Source organism: Dermacentor andersoni, chromosome 7 (genome assembly GCF_023375885.2).
Source record: "Dermacentor andersoni chromosome 7, qqDerAnde1_hic_scaffold, whole genome shotgun sequence".
Taxonomy (NCBI): domain Eukaryota; kingdom Metazoa; phylum Arthropoda; class Arachnida; order Ixodida; family Ixodidae; genus Dermacentor; species Dermacentor andersoni.
The window spans coordinates 86,731,779-86,750,397 of NC_092820.1; the positions used below are offsets into that span (position 1 = coordinate 86,731,779).

Genomic DNA, 18,619 nt, shown 5'->3' on the forward strand with positions numbered 1-18,619 from the left:
CAATATATGCCGCGCACGATTATCCTGCCGTTTGAGGACATCGCCGACTATTTGGACGCGCACATCAAAATAATCGAGTTCGTCGCCAACAGCCAAGTCTGGGACAAATCGCAGTGGGCTCTGAGCAGGTGCCTCACGGGGGAAGCCTCGAAGATGTGTGGATGACTGTCTCCACTAAACTGTTTAGATCATGAAAATATTAAAATAGCCTTGCAGCAACATTTTTGCTTCACAGCAGAAGTTTATCGCGAGCGTATTTGAGCCTCCAAATCTGAGGATAGAGACAGCTGCGCAGCAGTTAGCTGAGTTAGAGGCTACTTCGATATGTGGGTAAAACTCTCAGAGACCCCTCGAATGTTCTAGAGCCTTGCCGAGGTGGTGCCATAACAACTACGCGAGTGGGATTGCCGTACCTTGTGGGCTGGAACAAAAGCAACTGATCAAATGATGAATGCCGAGAAACGAGGGAACTTATATCACATCAAGGAAGGTTTAGACATTAATAGCACTCCGAGTAAAAAGAATGCCCGAGATGATGCGAATACAACTTCGTAGTGCTTCTTTTGCGGTAAGGCAGAACACATGGCTCTAAACTATCGGGCCAAAACAAAAACAATTTGCCCAAATGGTGTCGACACAGTCATGAGGCGAAATATTGCGCAGAGAAAGGATCCAGACACGATCAAATGTTTCATCTGGTACACAAGGCAGAGTAATAATTCGTAACTGAAGGTATGCATCAAATAGACAATTCAGAACACGCGCTGGCCGGAGGGGGCACAGTAAACAAAAGTTGCTAAAGGACTCCTCCCAAGGACCTACTAAGCTGCTCAGCACATGACAGATTCAAGGGAAATCACCATCTCACTAATATGCCTGCGGCAAAGGGAGTGTTAAATGGATACATAGTTTCAGCTTTGTGGGACAGAAGCCGCCATACCATCGCTGTAAGCGGAAGCCTGATTCCCCGGGAAGCGTTCATTAGCAACCAAGTAGTCGTGAAACTGTTTGATGGAACTACCCACGTTCTCTCCAAGGTAGTGGTCACATTGTCATGCCTTATTTTACGGAAGATCCGCTAACGGAGTGTATGGAATACATTATGGAATGAAATATATTTATGGAAAATCAAAATGCCGAAGACAAGCCATGCAAAGATTGGTGTGTCCAAGGAAGACCGTAGAAAGGCACAAAGAGCAAAAGTTAGTCAGCAAACCTCTTTTTTGGAGATCGGCCAAGAATTGAGCAACGAAGGGAGAAAATAGAAATTTTACCTCTCGAAGGAAGTTTTATATAGGCGATATAAACTCGACTGGGAGGGAATGCAAACAAGTAGTTGTTGCCTCGGCGTTACTTCAACTAATCTTAAAGACTGTACATGAAAGTGCTCTAGCTGGACACCAAGACACGAAACGAACTACTGAGAGTATTCTATAAGCATTCTATTGGCCTGAAGTCCAAGCAGATGTGAACAGATTTGTCCGCTCTTCCGAGGTGTGCCAGAGAACCGTACGAAAGAGCAAGGTAGAAAAAGTCCGCTAGGGCAAGATGCCTAATTTTGATGCACCCTTTAAAAGGGCTGCTGTCGACATAATCGGCCCCTCATCACCTCCATCCCTTACAGGTAAGTGATATCCTGATAGCGGTAAACTTTGCTACGCAGTATCCAGATGTGTTAACTAGGTGAAATTCATTCTACGTCCATAGTGGAGGGGTTAGTACAGATTTTCTGACGGGACAACTTTCGACGTGAAATACTCTGTGGTAGAGGTTCGTAATTCATGTCCCATTTAACGAGAGGGCTTATTGTAAATAAGACAAACGCGGACAACCCACGCAATGACTAATGGGCCTATCGAACGTTTGAATGGGGCCCTCAAGCAGATGTTAACATCTGCCAGGAAAAGCCTGAAAGGTAAGAGAAATAATTGAGTCCGCTGATATCTGCCTAATATGAGTGGCCACACAACTGCCTCGACTCCTTGGCCTTCGATTTACTTTACCGACGTCACGTACCTGACTCTTACACCAGGATGAAGAAACTATGGATCGATGATAACCACACAAGCGAAGTGAAGGCCACTTAAGAATATATTCAACGGTTAAGAGAAAAGCTGAAGGCGACAGTAACGTTTGCTTGTGGAAAACACCGTGAGGAAGTAAAGCACCCAATGAAGTGGTTTGCCTTCCGCGCGTAACGCCGACAGATAAAGGTGGGAGGCGAGGCACTCCCTTTTCAACCAACAAGCCCCAAGAGATTGCTCTTTCATTAGACAGACCATGGTATATATATATATATATATATATATATATATATATATATATATATATATATATATATATATATATATATATATATATATTTATTCATTTATTTATATATATACAAATATATACGTATATATATACACACACATATATGACCACCGGCTATCTGCCCCCCTCAGCTTTAGATCAACGCTTTGTGGTCGATCAGTGCTCTCTGTAGACGTAATAACGCGATGCCCAGCATTACGTGATCGTACTCGGTAATCGATGACGCATGAAAACCCAAGCATGGCTAGTTTTTGTGTTAAAAGGCGCCTATGCAAGAAGTACGGCACTGGACTTGCTCATCGTGCTCGCCACCGTAGTTGAATGAAAGCTAGCAGCTCCGACAGAAGGTAGAAGGTATGAAAGCATTTTGCCTCCTGACACCGTCTCCTGGACTGCATTTCTGGCACTCCGAAGACTGCCGCTATATTTTGTAAAAGCGCGACCGCACTAGATGGAAAACGCGCGCCGCTCAAGAGGCATGGCGACTCGTTCAAAGACGATCTTTCGCGGCATACCGCGCGCCCCAGATTGAGACCAATGTAAGCGTCTGCTTCGGTCACGTGCGCACAAGGCAGCCGGTGTCATCTGGACTCGCCGGACGGCTAATTCTGCAATTACTTTCTTCGGGCTCTTAGAGTAGGGCCCTCAACTGAAACCAGTCGATACCTTTATGATGTCAGGTGACTGCCTTTGATGACCGGCTCGAGCAGTAAGCATTAGGTTCCTTTTATCTTCCCCCTTTCAGGCGAATCCATGGAGCAGGAGAAGTTTCTATGCAAGCAGAAGTTTCTAGACCAATTTTGAAATCCCTCTGAGCGTCAGCTGGCAGTGAAGGAGGAGCTATTGACCCGTGCTCAAACGTCCACAGAATCTTACTTGGCATACATTCGAGATGTCCTTCGCGCTCTGTCGTAAGGCTGACAAACACATGAACAAGACCGACAGGATTGTTCCCATCCTGAAGGGTATAGCAGACGACGCGTTCAACCTGCTTATCTGCAAGAACTACAACGCTGTGGATGCGATCATCAAAGAGTGCCGCAATTTCGAACTGATAAAGGGTCGCCGCATTAGGCAGCTGTTCAATAGCCTACCAAATACAGCTTCGACATCTTCGTGCGAAGAACAGGCACCTGGGCCTCCTTTGTCTGGACAAGAATATTTGACACATCTGAATCGTCGCGAGCTCGAAAAGCCGTGGCTCCCGCGTTCCTCGTCAGCCCATAGAAGAGCAGATACTTGGGCTAGTTGGTTGAAATGCATGCTAGAAAAGTTGGCACGGAGACACAAGGACAAGGCCGAGAAAATAGAGGGACGAACGCTCATCCCTGCCTTTTCTCGGCATTGTCCTCGTGTCTCCACGCAAACATTTTAGTTGTCAGCATTGCCCAGTCAACGAATGTTCTGTTTCGCCAATACAGGCCGTTGTCAGACAAGAGAAATTTAGGCCTCCCGTCGCTCTGCCCCATCTGTGAAGCCGCTATCAGCCAGGACCGGCCCCACCAAAACACTGCTTCCCCATTTTCAGCGGTTCTAACTCGCCCTCGTAAGCCGGCCGACTGGAGAATACCGGACGGCAGGCCGATTTGTTTGAATTGCTCACGTGTTCGACATATGCTGCGTCATTGCCGCAGTCGTCGGTCATCGCCCCCTAGGTGGAGCTTCCAGTCAGGCCGTCCAGATCTAGGTACTCTCCGTTTCTCTGTGGCTCATTTATCTACGAATGCCGTCAACATACCAAGGTCGTTTTGAACCAGCCGGTCACCATCGCCCCTAAGTGGTCGGTCTCGTTCACCGCCGGCCCGCCGCTCTTCTTCTCTTGATTTCGTGCCGCAGAAAAAGTAGTCAGTGCAGCTCCCCGAGATGATGCTGCATCAACAACGTTTCCTGCAAATCCTCTGATCACATTGCCTATCTTTGGAAGTATATTTGATGTTGACGTGGATGGAGTTCCAATCAAGTCCCTCGCCGACAACGGTGCGCAGATGTCTGTATTGAGGGCCGCCCTTTATAGAATACTCGGAAAGTTCCTTAGGCCTGCCGTATCGTGCACCGTATGCGTTGCCGACGGCAGTATGTAGCCGGTTGTCGGCATGTGACCAGCACAAGTAATGATTGCCGGCCATTAAACCCCTGTCTCATTTATTGTGTTAGACTGCTGTCCGCATAACGAGATTTCGGGGCGGGACTTTCTTTCGACCCTGTCTTTAGCCGAATTTGCCCGGTTGCGACCTCAAGCCGCCAATATTATACCTTTTAATGCTCGATCACATCTTCCTGATGGCGAGTACATCGTCTCTCCGCTTGTAGACCTTATTCTGCAGCATGGCAACACGCACCCAAGTATCGTTGCCACCATTGTCGATAATTGTATCGTCTTTCCGTTCTCAAATTTGGGTCTGTTGCACATTTTATTCCCGGTAACATGACAGTGGCCCGTCTGATACCTGCGAACCAGTACGAGATCTCTCCGCTTGCGCCTGATATCTCTGCCTCTGTCAGACGTATCTTCGCCTCTGTCAGCCGTATCTTCGACTTTGATAAAATCATCACTACCGACCTCTCCCCAGCTCAATCTGAAGATCTTAGGCGCATTCTCTGCAGTTACTGCAATATTTCTTTATTCAGATGACCACCCGCTCAGCCACACAGCCGTACTCACTCATCGAATTTACACCGGTGGCGCAAATCCCGTCCATTGCCGCCCCTACCACGGGTTTACAGCAGAGCGCAGCATCATTCAAAGCGAAGTGGCGACGATGCTGAAGAAGAACATCATCCTGCCTTCCGCTAACCAGTGGGACAGGCCAGTAGTACTGGTCAAGAAAAAAGACAACGCCTGGAGATTTTGTGTTGATTATGGTTATCTGAATATGAGCACAAAGAAGGACGGGTATCTATTGCCTCGTATCGATGAGCCACATCACTTTCTACATGGCGCGAAATATTTTTCATCGGTTGACCTCCGCTTGGGCAACTCGCAGATTGCTGTTGATGAGAAGGCTTGCAAGACAGCCTTTATTATGACTGATGGACTTTTTCAATTCAGAGTCCTGCCTTTCGGTCTTTGCAATGCCCCATTGACGTTCGAGAGAATGATGGACACCCTAATCTGAGGCTTGAAGTGGACCATCTGTCTGTGTTATCTTGACGACGTAATCGTTTTTACTCCAGGCTTTGCATCCAACATTGAGCATCTCGCGACAGTCCTTGCTCTGTTTCGCGCTCAAAAACTTTAGCTCAACTCGTCGCAGTATTACTGCGGTCGTCGTGGAGTAACCATTCTCGGGTCCAAAATTTTGGTGACATTGCGCAGCCTTCCGCCGAGCTTTTAAAGAAGGACGTCGCTTTTGCGCGGAGACCGCAGCCGGCTGAAACTTTCACAACCCTCATCAGACTCTTGACGGGCTCCTAAATTTTACCCATTTTGACTCTGGAGATCTCACTGAAATCCGTACAGGTGCTAGTGCTCAAAGCATAGGCGTTGTTCTTGCCCAGATTCAGCGTGCTGAAGAGTGCGTTATCGCTTACGCAAACCGTCTTCAGTCTACGGCTGAATGCAACTATTTTATCATTGAGCGAGAGTACCTCGCGAGCGAGAGTAAGCTTGGGTGATAGCAAAGTTTCGCCCATACCTATTTGTCGCCATTTCCGCGTAATTACCGACCAGCACGCGCTCTGATGGGTGTCCTCGCGGAAGGACACTACAGGGCGTCTTGGGCGATGGGAATTGCGCTTGTATGAGTACACTTTCTCTGTAGTGTACAAATGCAGTCGTTTACACCAGGGCGCCGACTGCTTGTCCAGCAACCCTGATGACCCACCGGAAGCCACAAACTTGCAATCTGACAGTAGTGTTATGTCCATCACAGGATTGCTCAACGTTGGCGATGAACAGCGCGGTCATCTCTTTCTGCAAATTATCATAGATCAGTTAAGCTGGTTAACTCCCGATGCTTACCTCTGCCTCTTTTGTATTTCCGACGGAGTCCTGTACAAACTCAACTTGCGCCCTGGTGGTGCTGACCTACTGCTGACTGCACCGGGGCACCTTCAACGTACCGTGCTTCAACAACTGCACGGCGCACCTACCGCTGGGTGGCTCGGTGTTACTCGCACTTTTCACCGAGACCGGCGCCATTTCTTCAGGCCTCACCTCTACCACTCTGTGCGCCGATATGTGAGTGCTTGCGACCTGTGGCAATACCGGAAGCCCCATGCATGGCTCCAGCTGGGCTTTTACAACCCATCGATATTCCCACAGAGCTTTTATTTCGCGTAGGACTGGACCTACTTGGCCCTTTCCGTTTCTGAACTAAGGGCAACAAATGGACTGCCATTGCAACAGCTTTAGGCACGCGCTTCACAGTTACGGGAGCTCTGCCTACAAGATGTGCTACTGACATCGCGGATTTCCTCCTACGCAATGTCTTCCTGCAGCACGGTGCTCCACGTCAAGTCCTCACGTATTGCGGACGTTACTTCTTGTGAAATTTCATTGATAATATCATCCGCCTATGCTCTACTGAGCATAAAATAGCCACTGCTTACCATCCACAGACAAACGGTTTCACAGAGCAACTGAACACTACAGTTACCGACAAGCTAGCTATGAACGTCTGTCCAGATCACAAGGACTGGGACATCGCTCTGCCATATGACACGTTCACGTACAATTCGCCCACCATGACACTGCAGGTTACTCGCCATTTTATTGACACTTTTGCCGTGATCCCATCTCACCCCACGATTCTGTAATTCCACAAGTCACAGAGTCGCACATCGCTTACGGCCGCGATAGGATGTCTATAGCAGCACCGGCCCGTCAGACAGCTCAAGCTCACTTCACCAATACCCAGGCTTCCCAGAAGTCCCATTACAATACGCAACATAGGGACGTGCAGTATTTACCTGGCTCCCTCGTGCTCGTGTAGTCATCATCTCGTCGTGTGGGCCTATCGGCAAAACTTTCTCGCGATATTCAGGTCCCTACCGAATCCTACGACAGCTTTCGGATGTGACGTACGAGAATGCTCCCGAAGAGCCAGGCCCGTCGTCCGTACAGCCAAGAACCGATGTTGTTCATGTCTCCTGTTTGAAACCCTACGGACCTGCCTTTGTCCGGCCATAATCGCCAATTGCGCCGGGTCGGTGCTCCAACACCGACGGTGTAATGTCGCAAAGCAGAAAAGGACGTGTAAGCAAGAGACGTTGACGAAGAAGTGTTGCTGTTGCTTGGGAGCTTCGGGTGCCATCTTCTAGTGTCAGCTGGTGGCTTCAGCTTTCGCCTTGCATAGCCAACAGTCGTGCTTGTCGCCGCCTCACAAGAATATTTATACATATGGCACTGCCACAAAGGGAACAGTTAGAAAAAGGGAAACTACTTGGTTTTACTCTGTTGTATGATCAATAATTGTTCTAAGCAAAGGCGTTCACCCATGAAAGGTATTGGTCAATTTGTACACTTCTAAGGCAAGTTGCGGATTGTGTAGAACTTCATGAAACACGAAAAGGTGCAGATAATGTTGCTACGGCGGTCGCAACAGATTATTTCAATTCTAAAGAAGATGACCAAAAGGCACGTGATTACAAAAGCAGGGTCATTGAGCGCTGATAGAACAGTGCCGACAATCTATTATACAACAAAGATTGACACACTGCTCCTCTTCAGCACTGACCAAAGGGCTGCCACCTGTGTTGTGAAAATAATATTTTAGGTTCTTAGGTGCCACACCACTATTTGATTATGAGAAACTCCGTAGTGAGGCACTCCGTTTTATTTGTGATCTGAGGTGCTTTAGCCTACACCCAACGGGCGCTACACGGGCGTTTTTGCGTTTCACCAACTTGGAAATGCCGCCGCCGTCGCCAGGATTTGATCCCGGACCTTCGGAGTCAGTAACACAATCCGAAAACCAGTATTCTTCTATGGCGAGTATCTGCGTTGTAGAACAGCGAGACTGAATCAAAGCAGTTTACAATTCGCTTGAAAGGTGCTGACGTTTATGTAGCTAAACGAAAAAAAACTGTGAATTATTCGTGCGTTTCTAGCGCAGGCAGTACTGTCGTTTGTATGGTGCACCACAAACTAAGTGCACCTGTTGAGTTCGCCCAAGCTACTCTGAAATGGGATTATTTCCCTTCACCAGCTAGCTCGACCAATGCTAACTAAATTAAGTGCGGTGACGCTGACGAGCTGTGCTCGTCCATATAATTTACGTGGTTAGTATAATTTCTCGTTATTGGTCGGCTTTCAGTTCCTTCGAAAACTGTCTGGCAATAGCTTTCGACAGTGTGGTAAACTCTGAGCGATAAGGTTGTTAGCTAGGCGAAGCGCAAAAGTAGGTTTTGTTCAGCGTCGTCCTAGTTCCGCCGCGCGTGAGGTAGACCTCTAAGTTTGTAGTCCGAAATAGACGTTTTCTTTAATTTGTATTTTATTAATTTAATTTATTTAGTTTGATTTCCACCTTAAGGGTCCCCAAACGGGACATTACATGACGGATGGGTGCACGCGTTGTTTTAGACATTTAATGTTTTCATATATCATTATTTGTGATGGCTTGGTCGGAAACCATTAACTTTATGTAAGAATTTAGATGTTATATCGTTCAAATTTTCCTTACAGTGTGTCCAGTTCACATGGACATGTGATGGCGAAAAAGCGGAAACGGGAGATAAATCTACTAAGGCCACCACTTATCGCTTCATAATCACCATTGTAGTGCAGGTAGATCCTTTTCTCACACATTTCGCGCATTGGTGATGGGAAAGACTAAACGGCAAGAATTACTTTATGTTCGCTAATTTCGTGGAGATAATAAATGTATGATAAAGTTATTGATTTGTTGTAGAGTATTAGAGTCAAGGCATTGAGTGCATTTTGCCAAGCCCTTGTTGCTTCAGTAACAAGCAGGGTATTTTTAAGCTTAGGTAGATGCGGATAACTTTCCGACTGTCGGTGAGCTCTAGCGATGAAAACAAATTGCCATTGTGTCATTATATTTGTGTAACTTTGTAATTTGGCGACAAAAATCGCAAGTAGTGTGGCGTGTTTGGAAACAAATACCATTCGATGGTATGGTTGTGTGGACGTGCTTGGATAATCAACCGTAATATTTGCAGCTGCGGGTTAATATTGATGATTGAGCAAGATAATTGCTCGGCGCTTCAAATCAATGTACAGCCAATTACGTGGGCAGTGATCTCGTGAACGCATTGAGCACAATGACCGCAATATACCGCAATCTGCCGCAATTGGCCGCAATGTACCGCAATGTACCGCAATGTACCGCAATAATCGTGAATCCATGTGTACCGCAATGACCGTGTATCTCGCGCGGCCTTTGCAGCACCCATGGAAGTTCAGTCAGTCCAATAGAAATTCATTATCGCTGATGTCTCCGGTGAGCCACGCCTCGTTAAGTGCAAGCAGACGACGTGGAGAGGATAAAATAATGCTAGATTTGAGTTCGCGCTTGGGAAGAGAACTGCGGATTTAAGTGTGAACTATAGAAAGTGAAGGAGTATTCCGACATGCAGAAAATTACCGGTACTATTTTTTCGCTGGCGCCGTATCGCTACGATAATTTTCATTGCAAGTGGTTTTGTAAATGTCGGGAGCGATTTCACAAGTAGCTACCGCGCTTTCGCCCTCGGGAGGAGACGGCCAAACGCAATCAAAGGCTTGTGTGCAAAGTGCGGGACCTTCCCCAAGCAGCATATGCACGATTGTCCTACCGCCCCCCCCCCCCTTCCTTCTCATGTTAAGGAAGGAATACACGTCCCATTGCCTAACCGCGGCGCCTCTCCCTTTTGTCGTGGACGAAGCGGCAGCCGGAAAAGTGGTGGCCCAGGTGGACCTGAATCGTCTGTGCACAGAGCTATTGACCGTATGGTGAGAAAGTGGCGCGCGAACGGCTTCAAAAAGCAGAATCTGTTAAACTAACCTTGGTTGTATACTTTCGTAGATCAGCCATACTCCCTGACTATTTGCCGCATGAGGTTCTTATATGAATGTGTCTCGCAGCAGTCTTTTGAGACTTTTGATTTGGACGAGCTCCAGCTGGTCAACGGCAATATTGTCATTTTCAAGTCGATTTCAACGAACACAGCACGTCCAGTTTGTTTTTCTCCTAGTACATAGGCAGCTGCAGTGCCGGAAATGAAATATGCGCTTAATTCTTTTTTCTGCGCTTCATTGCGTAAATGTCGGCATCCGTTTAGTATCACAAAGGTCGCGTTGAGTCTGTATCCTTGTTCTACATCTTAGATGCCAGCCATTTTTTCAGTGCTGGAAAAGCTCATCTATGGCGGCCTTTGTTTTGTGCTGTATAAATGACGACATGTTGCCAGCGCTCAAACACCGCGTTTTTGGCATCCTGCCCTTCTGTGCATTTGGGCAAATACGTTACGATGGCGTCAGCCAGTGACTGCTCGCAGGTGAGTCGCGCGTGCAGCTTCATCATCGAGAGTTAGGATGAAACACTTTCATATTTTCTTTTTTTTTTTTTTTGTCACGAAAGTGTTCTGTGTCGAACCGCACCAAAGAACTATCCGCTATTGTACATACGTCACGCAATCATAACAATGCAAATAAGCGACATGGCGATATTTGGTTTGCCAAATGATGCGGATAATAACAACAAAAAAGTAAGTAAAAGCTTTGGTTTATAAAGGAACTGTGCTCTTCTACATGTGGATCCGTTGCAATGGAAATATTTGGCTATATTTATTTTAACTGAGCATTTCGTCGATTATATGCCCGGCAGCCTGAACACCAAGGCGGCTGCTAAAAGAGATAGTCTTCAAAAAGGTATTTGCAGTTATTTTTTGCCGTTTCCTGCCTATGTAATGGCTAAGAAAGGAGGCAAAGAAATATTAGAAAGGTTTTCTTTATTTAAGTAATTATTGTCTGCATGATGTACGTTAGTTCCAATGAGGATGCTTAGGTATCATTTATTTTATCATTGAATAATATTGTGCGCAATACTGCCGGCACCGTGGACATTGAGAAGGGTAAGGAAGTTGCCAGGGCGTGGAGGTGTCTTGCTGCTAAACATTCTATGTTCCCGGAAAGTGGTACCGTTACCCGTTTTGTGGCACCTCGGCGTCTCAATTCTTGTCACGTGTATGGGCAAGCGCAAGATGCTGTCTGAGTTATACGAAGCACTCCTCGCCAAATACGAACTGACTGTCTCGTCAGATAAATCTACAACGCCGGATAGCCTCTGATGCGCTGTTTACATTGGGCAACACCACAGGCCTAACGTGCTTGCTATCGATGTCATTGCTTCGCTCTTGGATTGAGGCTGTAATCAATAAAGAACTGCCTTCGTATGGACTTGTATTTCTGAAATATGCGACGCACCGGAGATTGGTTCTAAAAATACACGTTTCACTTGCTTAGTAAGACCAATTTCTTCGAAGGAGGGCTCAATTATTTGGTGCGCATTGAATCGCGAAAATCAAAACTTCAGAACAATACCAATGCGTGCTTATAAAGGCGCAAAAAGTAATTGAGTACGGAGGTATAAAAGAACATTATTGGAGAGGCACTGCGTAATTTCACGCGAATTCATATTTACTTTTTTTCATATTGTTTATATTTTTAAGACTGAAACGCTCTCTTCGTGTTCATGTAGGGGTCTTTGTAATAACAGGGTCTCACATTTCGCACTTGCCTTTCTCAGAAAAGAGCTGTATAAGATGAGGCGGTTTAGTAATAAAGCATCCTATTGTAGTCATTATGCCTGTCCGCATTCCTCCTAAACTTGTTGGGGAAAAGAGTGCATTTGTTGATGTAGGCGAAAGTTCAAACTTGTGCGAAAGCTAGAACAACCGTAGAAGATACGCTTTCACACGCAGTCATCTGTGCGATTTTGATGACATGTGAGTTACAGAATTTCATCATCATCATCATCATCATCAGCCTGGTTACGCCCACTGCAGGGCAAAGGCCTCTCCCATACTTCTCCAATTGCCCCGGTCATGTGCTAATTGTGGCCATGTTGACCCTCCAAACTTCCTAATCTCATCTGCCCACCTAACTTTCTGTCGCCCCCTGCTACGCTTCCCTTCCCTCGGAATCCAGTCCGTAACCCTTAATGACCATCGGTTATCTTCCCTCCTCATTACATGTCCTGCCCATGCCCATTTCTTTTTCTTGATTTCAACTAAGATGTCATTAACGCGCGTTTGTTCCCTCACCCAATCTGCTCTTTTCTTATCCCTTAATGTTACACCTATCATTCTTCTTTCCATAGCCCGTTGCGTCGTCCTCAATTTAAGTAGAACCCTTTTCGTAAGCCTCCAGGTTTCTGCCCCGTACGTGAGTACTGGTAAGACACAGCTGTTATAAACTTTTCTCTTGAGGGATAATGGCAACCTGCTGTTCATGATCTCAGAATGCCTGCCAAACGCACCCCAGCCCATTCTTATTCTTCTGATTATTTCACTCTCATGATCCGGATCAGCAGTCACTACCTGTCCTAAGTAGATGTATTCCCTTACCACTTCCAGTGCCTCGCTACCTATCGTAAACTGCTGTTCCCTTCCGAGACTGTTAAACATTACTTTAGTTTTCTGCAGATTAATTTTTAGTCCCACCCTTCTGCTCTGCCTCTCCAGGTCAGTGAGCATGCATTGCAGTTGGTCCCCTGAGTTACTAAGCAAGGCAATATCATCAGCGAAGCGCAAGTTACTAAGGTATTCTCCATTTACTCTTATCCCCAATTCTTCCCAATCTAGGTCTCTGAATACCTCCTGTAAACATGCTGTGAATAGCATTGGAGAGATTGTATCTCCCTGCCTGACGCCTTTCTTTATAGGGATTTTGTTGCTTTCTTTATGGAGGACTACAGTGGCTGTGGAGCCGCTATAGATATCTTTCAGTATTTTTACGTACGGCTCGTCTACACCCTGATTCCGCAATGCCTCCATGACTGCCGAGGTTTCGACTGAATCAAACGCTTTCTCATAATCAATGAAAGCTACATATAGTGGTTGGTTATATTCCGCACATTTCTCTATCACCTGATTGATAGTGTGAATATGATCTATTGTTGAGTAGCCTTTACGGAATCCTGCCTGGTCCTTTGGTTGACGGAAGTCTAAGGTGTTCCTGATTCTGACGGTTGACGGAAGTCTAAGGGTTCCTGAATTTACCTGTTGTTAAATCCTGACCATGTTATTCTTTATTTAAATTTATACCGGGCAAATGTATGAATCTTAAGAAGCAAATGCAGGAATTTAGATTTATTGTGCTGCCCAGAATATTTAATGTATTCCCCCTGCCACGCTTGTGATCCTCTAACAAATTTTACGATTTTACATACATTTTTAACGTGCACAGGAAGAGTAGTTAGAGCCGCAAGCTATGACTGTATGGCGATTGGTACAATAAACTTCAATTATTGCCCGAATCAATATTTCACCGGGATAAACTCGCTCACTTGCGTTTTAAGCGTCAAAAATGCGCTCTTTCCCACAAGACCCTAAGCAGGGAGGAAGCAACAAATTTAAGAAAAAAGACAAGCGGAAACGTATCCGCGTTTATTAACAGTACGCACCATTCACCTCGCACACCTTCAGTCAAGGTGCACGTGGTTTGCAGAAAGGCCCTATTTTACCACATATCATAGCTGTGCGCGCAGACACCCGTAAATTGTAATGCGTATTTAGTTGCTTTAATCACAAGATAAGCCCAGTTTAAGTGGTGGGAGACACAGCTGGACAGCTCGAAGACGGGAGTGAAGACGGTATTCCTGGGTTCAGTTCGGCGGGGAATCACAGCCAGGGAAGACCAGGGTGGAGGGCCCCAACCTTAGTCTTGAAGACCGCTTCACCCTTTCTCTTCAAATTATTTCCAGCCGAGCTCGCGCTGCTACAACGAGGATCAAGCTGTGCACCTGATGATGATATATGCAGATGAAGAAGGCGTACAATGGATGGTGATATGCGGAGATGATAAAGTTGAAAGTCAAGCGTGTGTTGCTCTCACAAAATATGTAGTCCACCAGTCCTCTCCTCTATCGAGCTTCCCCTCGAGTACATTTTCGGATGAGACTTTCTCTCATCCGCACCAGCTTTGATTTCTTGCCATCAACGTGTAATTCATATGAGAGACACTGAATGTTCATCTGAACTCGATGGGGACACCTTGTATTTCGTCACAGCTCCCGATTGTCTAATTCTACCTGTTCATAAGGATATTCTAATACTGACTCAGGATAGCTTAGTTAATGGTCATGTATTCCTCCTACTATTCGGTGTACACACAGCTAACGGGCTTACCATCGCTCCTTGCCTGGTGAGGATTCACGACAGGTATGCGCTTGTCACGAAGTTTTTTCCCAATCTCTCGCCGATCGGGATGCCCCAAGGCACGGCTGTCGCTTGTTACACAGGCACCGAACCTGTTACGCTTGTTCTACTTCACATGGAGGTATGACGTTTTCCTTCCCCTTTTGGAGACCATGGTACTGCTCCTCTAACAGCCACTATAAAGGACGATCTTACCATTGCGCATAAATAAGATGTCTTATTGGCACTTAAAAATAGCAGATCTTTGACGTCCACTCAAAGCTTCTCGGCCGCACTTCCCTCGCAGTGCGTCGCATTGAAAGCGAAAACATCTTCCATATACGCCACCGCAGATACCGCATGTCGCACATAGAGCGGAAAATCACCGAGGAAGACGTCACCCGCATGTTCCCACGCTACTGTCCGGCCGTCATCTAGCTATTGGCTCTCGCCTGTCGTGCTAGACCAGAAGGATAATTCTCTAGAATTTTGCATCGATTATACAGCAATCAGCAAGAACACGCCCGCAGATGTGCACTACATGCCAATAATCGACGATGCCCTTGCCTCCCTTCAGGGTGCTTAATATTTCTCAAGTCTTGATTTAAGTTCGGGTTATTTGCACATATATATGCACGAGGCAGACAAGGACAAAACCACCTTTGTAACACCAGACGGACTGTACGTATTAAACGTAATGCCCTTAGCGTTGTGTAACGATCGTGCAACCTTTGAACGTGTGATAGGCACAGTTCTACGTGGCCTGAAGTGGAAAACCTGTCGTTGTTCTTCATTCGAGTTTTAATCAGGACATTCAGCGTTTGGAAAAGTTTTGACCTGCGTTTTTAATGCTGGTCTTAAGCAGAACACCAAAAATGGCTGATTTGCCAGCAAGACAATCTAATACGGCATCCTACCACACCCTGACAGGATGGCTGCTGTGCTTATGGTTGCTCGCGCAGGATATCAAAAACATTTGCCGAGTTTCTTTGGACTCGCGTGCTATTTCCGGCACTTTATTCGACAATCCACAAGCATAACGTCGGCACTGGACAAGCTGTTAGCCTCGGGCCCTTTTCACTTGGACTGCAGAATTTGAGGCTACCTTAAAATTTCTCAAGAGTGCAACATCCAGCCCCGTTTTCTGCCATTTCGATGAAAGCGCATACCTTTTTGGAAACCAACGCTAGTTGTCACGGAACTGGTGCCGGCCTCCTGCAAAGTGACAATGCTTCACGAGAGACGGTTGTTGCGTATGCCATACGCGCACTAACCGCAGTACAACAGAATTACTCGATTAGCACAGCAAGAATTTTTACCGTAGTTACTGACCATCACCCGCTATGCTGGTTGTCCTGGAAGAAAAATTTGCCTGGTCGCTTTGGGCGCTTGGTTCTCCGGTCGCAAGAATAGGATTTTTACGTGATCTTTAAGTTCGGCAAGAAACATCAAGATGCCCACGCTCTCTCTTGCTGGCCTCTGCCACCATCGTTATGGTAGCAAATCTGTGCGTTACACTTTATGCTGCCATGAGACTACGTCTTCACTGGCGTTGTCACCCCTAGCGCCTATCAAGAGGCTCCCCTCCAACCGCTACACAGAGTTCGCCTCCTATCCACGTGCTGACCCATACTGCCACCGAATTATACCACGTTTATGCGCAAATTTACACCCGCCTAATGCAAGGGTTTGTCACCAGCTGAAGCCGTTTAAGCTTGAGAACGATGCGATTCACCGTTACATATATGACAAGTCTCGGTATAACTTAGAGATTAACCCATATATAAAAATTTTGCTATGGTGTCGGCAGTTCTACCAATGCAAGTGCAATAATTTAACTAAAAGTCCTGTTATTATATCGTAGGTGTGGAATCGGAAACTACCCGCGAGCGAATTATGACGTGAGCCAATAATTTGATCCTGTGGGGGTATTCGTAAGAACTGCTCAGAACAAGTTCTATGCAGTACAAAAAAAACTACATCATAATTGTCGGACATGTAATAGTGGGGAACTCGGAAATAATTTTGACCACCTGCGCTCTTTTAACGTGCACCCAATGTACAGTACATGGGCGTTAGGCATTTTGGCCCATATAAATATGCTCACCATGCCCGAAATTTGATCCCGTAGCCTTGGGCTTAACAGCACAATGCCACAGTCACTACGCCACCAATGCAGGTCAATAAGAGCTGCGTAGGAACACACTTGTTCAGCTAATGCATTCATTAAAGGAAGAAAAATTTTAATGAGCCACTGAGTGCACAAACTAGGGGCTGCGTTGCAGATGCATTAATGTTGAGTTTATGCCATTCACTAATCTATGCAGTAGTCATCTTATATTTTCAATTACTGACAAGAAATTACACATTTCCAGAAGTATAGGAGTGGGCACTATGGCAGCTTTGAGCAACTGATGAGAAGTGTGATAGTCTGCCCTTTTAATGAAGATCTTAATGACCGCACCATTTTGAAGATATATATTCATCTCAATCTTAGGTCAATGACTAACTGGAAAAGCTAGCAGCATAAATGATCGAATAATTAGATATAAAGAAATGTATGGCTTTTGTAAAATTATGAAGCTTTGGCATGCTTCAGCAATCTTCGAAGATATACCTTCATTTGACTTGCAAGTGTTTCAATTACCCAATTATACAATGAAACTATCGACAAAACAATGAGGAAGCAAATGTAGCAGTGGTAATATATTTTTGAAATGAATAGTTAGAATAGCAATGTGAAATACTAAATTCTACCTCTGCAAACATATAGAAGCAACTATCAACAAATTAAGAAGGCTATGGAGCAAGAGATATATTCGCAGTATAACGTGCCGGTCTTTTACAAGTTCGAGAATTCCTTCATATATATGCTAAATCATCTAGTGTAGAACACATGTCCTGCACGATCCGTTTCTTAGCAGCCTCCTCGTAAAAGCCCGGTTACAATGCCTTGCTGTAGATAAACATCAGCAGACACCATCAGCTGATTATTTTAAGAGCTAAGCTTTAGATCTTCTTTGTGGATTTACTCAGACACGCAGCTCGGAAACATTTTTTTGGCAATGACACGCCAACACCGACCATAGCATCTATGTAAGACACTTTACATTTTCTTATACTCTGCTATACTTGCTTTATATACTCGGCTATTTCAGCTCAGTAATCATAGTGCCGACGCGAAGTGTGCCATAACTGTAACCCGTTCATGTAGGCGTTCCCGTAACTTACCACGTTTGGACGCATTGATGATATGTTCAACTTCACGATAGCGTCTCTTTTGCACCGTCGGTTCCACTAGGATAGCGAACTACAGCACGATGTTTAGATGCCCATTATTTTTTGTACGTTCTTTAGTGAAAATTACTTAAGAGACTTTGGAAGGCACAAGAGCTAGCGGCCTGGTTTGATCCTACCGTAACGCCAGCCGCAGGTGTGAAGCGCGATGCAAGTTCTGGTGTCGGCTACAGGACGATGTTGCGATTAAAATTTAATGCTACACCTTTCGGCACTTCTTCGAAGGTGTATGGGCCAGTCTATGGCAAATGTCCTAGCCGTGCATCGACCATACCTTATTTTAACTTAAAAATAATATACATATAAGGCATGTACTGAACTTTAGGGTAATTCTAGGATATATTTATTATTTTCAAATTCTTGTTTCGTACGATTTAAGGTTTTTGAATTTTGTAAACAGTGCCAAAGCAGGTGACAGAAATAAGACAGCCAAGAAGCGCGCATTTCTCTGATTACAACAAGATCTGCACCAATATAGTTGCTAGAAGTTCTTTTCTTGCTATAAAATATTCAAACACCCCTAAATTTATTTATATCTGGAAAGAATTTCTAAAACGACAAAGTTATAGCGAATTTGAAGAGCGGTATGTATTTATTTTGTAAAAACGAAAACCGCTAAATATTTCAGACAAGTTACCAAAAAGAATATTGATGTGTTATGTAATAAAGCTGCCCCAAAACAGCTTCCCAACAGAGACTGCATTCT

The 18,619-nt window shown here is 45.5% G+C and overlaps 1 protein-coding gene across 4 annotated transcripts in view; it reads left to right on the forward strand.

Annotated features, from left to right (window-relative positions):
* LOC126534143 (tabkunin 2-like) overlaps positions 1-18,619 on the forward strand; it is a 107,901-nt gene that overhangs the window by 51,483 nt on the left and 37,799 nt on the right. Inside the window, exon 1 of one of the 4 annotated variants that reach the window (XM_072289255.1) lies at positions 12,051-12,204. The exons of 1 other annotated variant lie outside the window; for it this stretch is intronic. The gene's annotated coding sequence lies outside the window, so the exon portion shown is untranslated. Of the gene's footprint in view, positions 1-12,050; positions 12,205-18,619 lie in introns of those variants that run through there. 2 more of the 4 variants (XM_072289254.1, XM_072289253.1) reach the window with 2 other exon arrangements.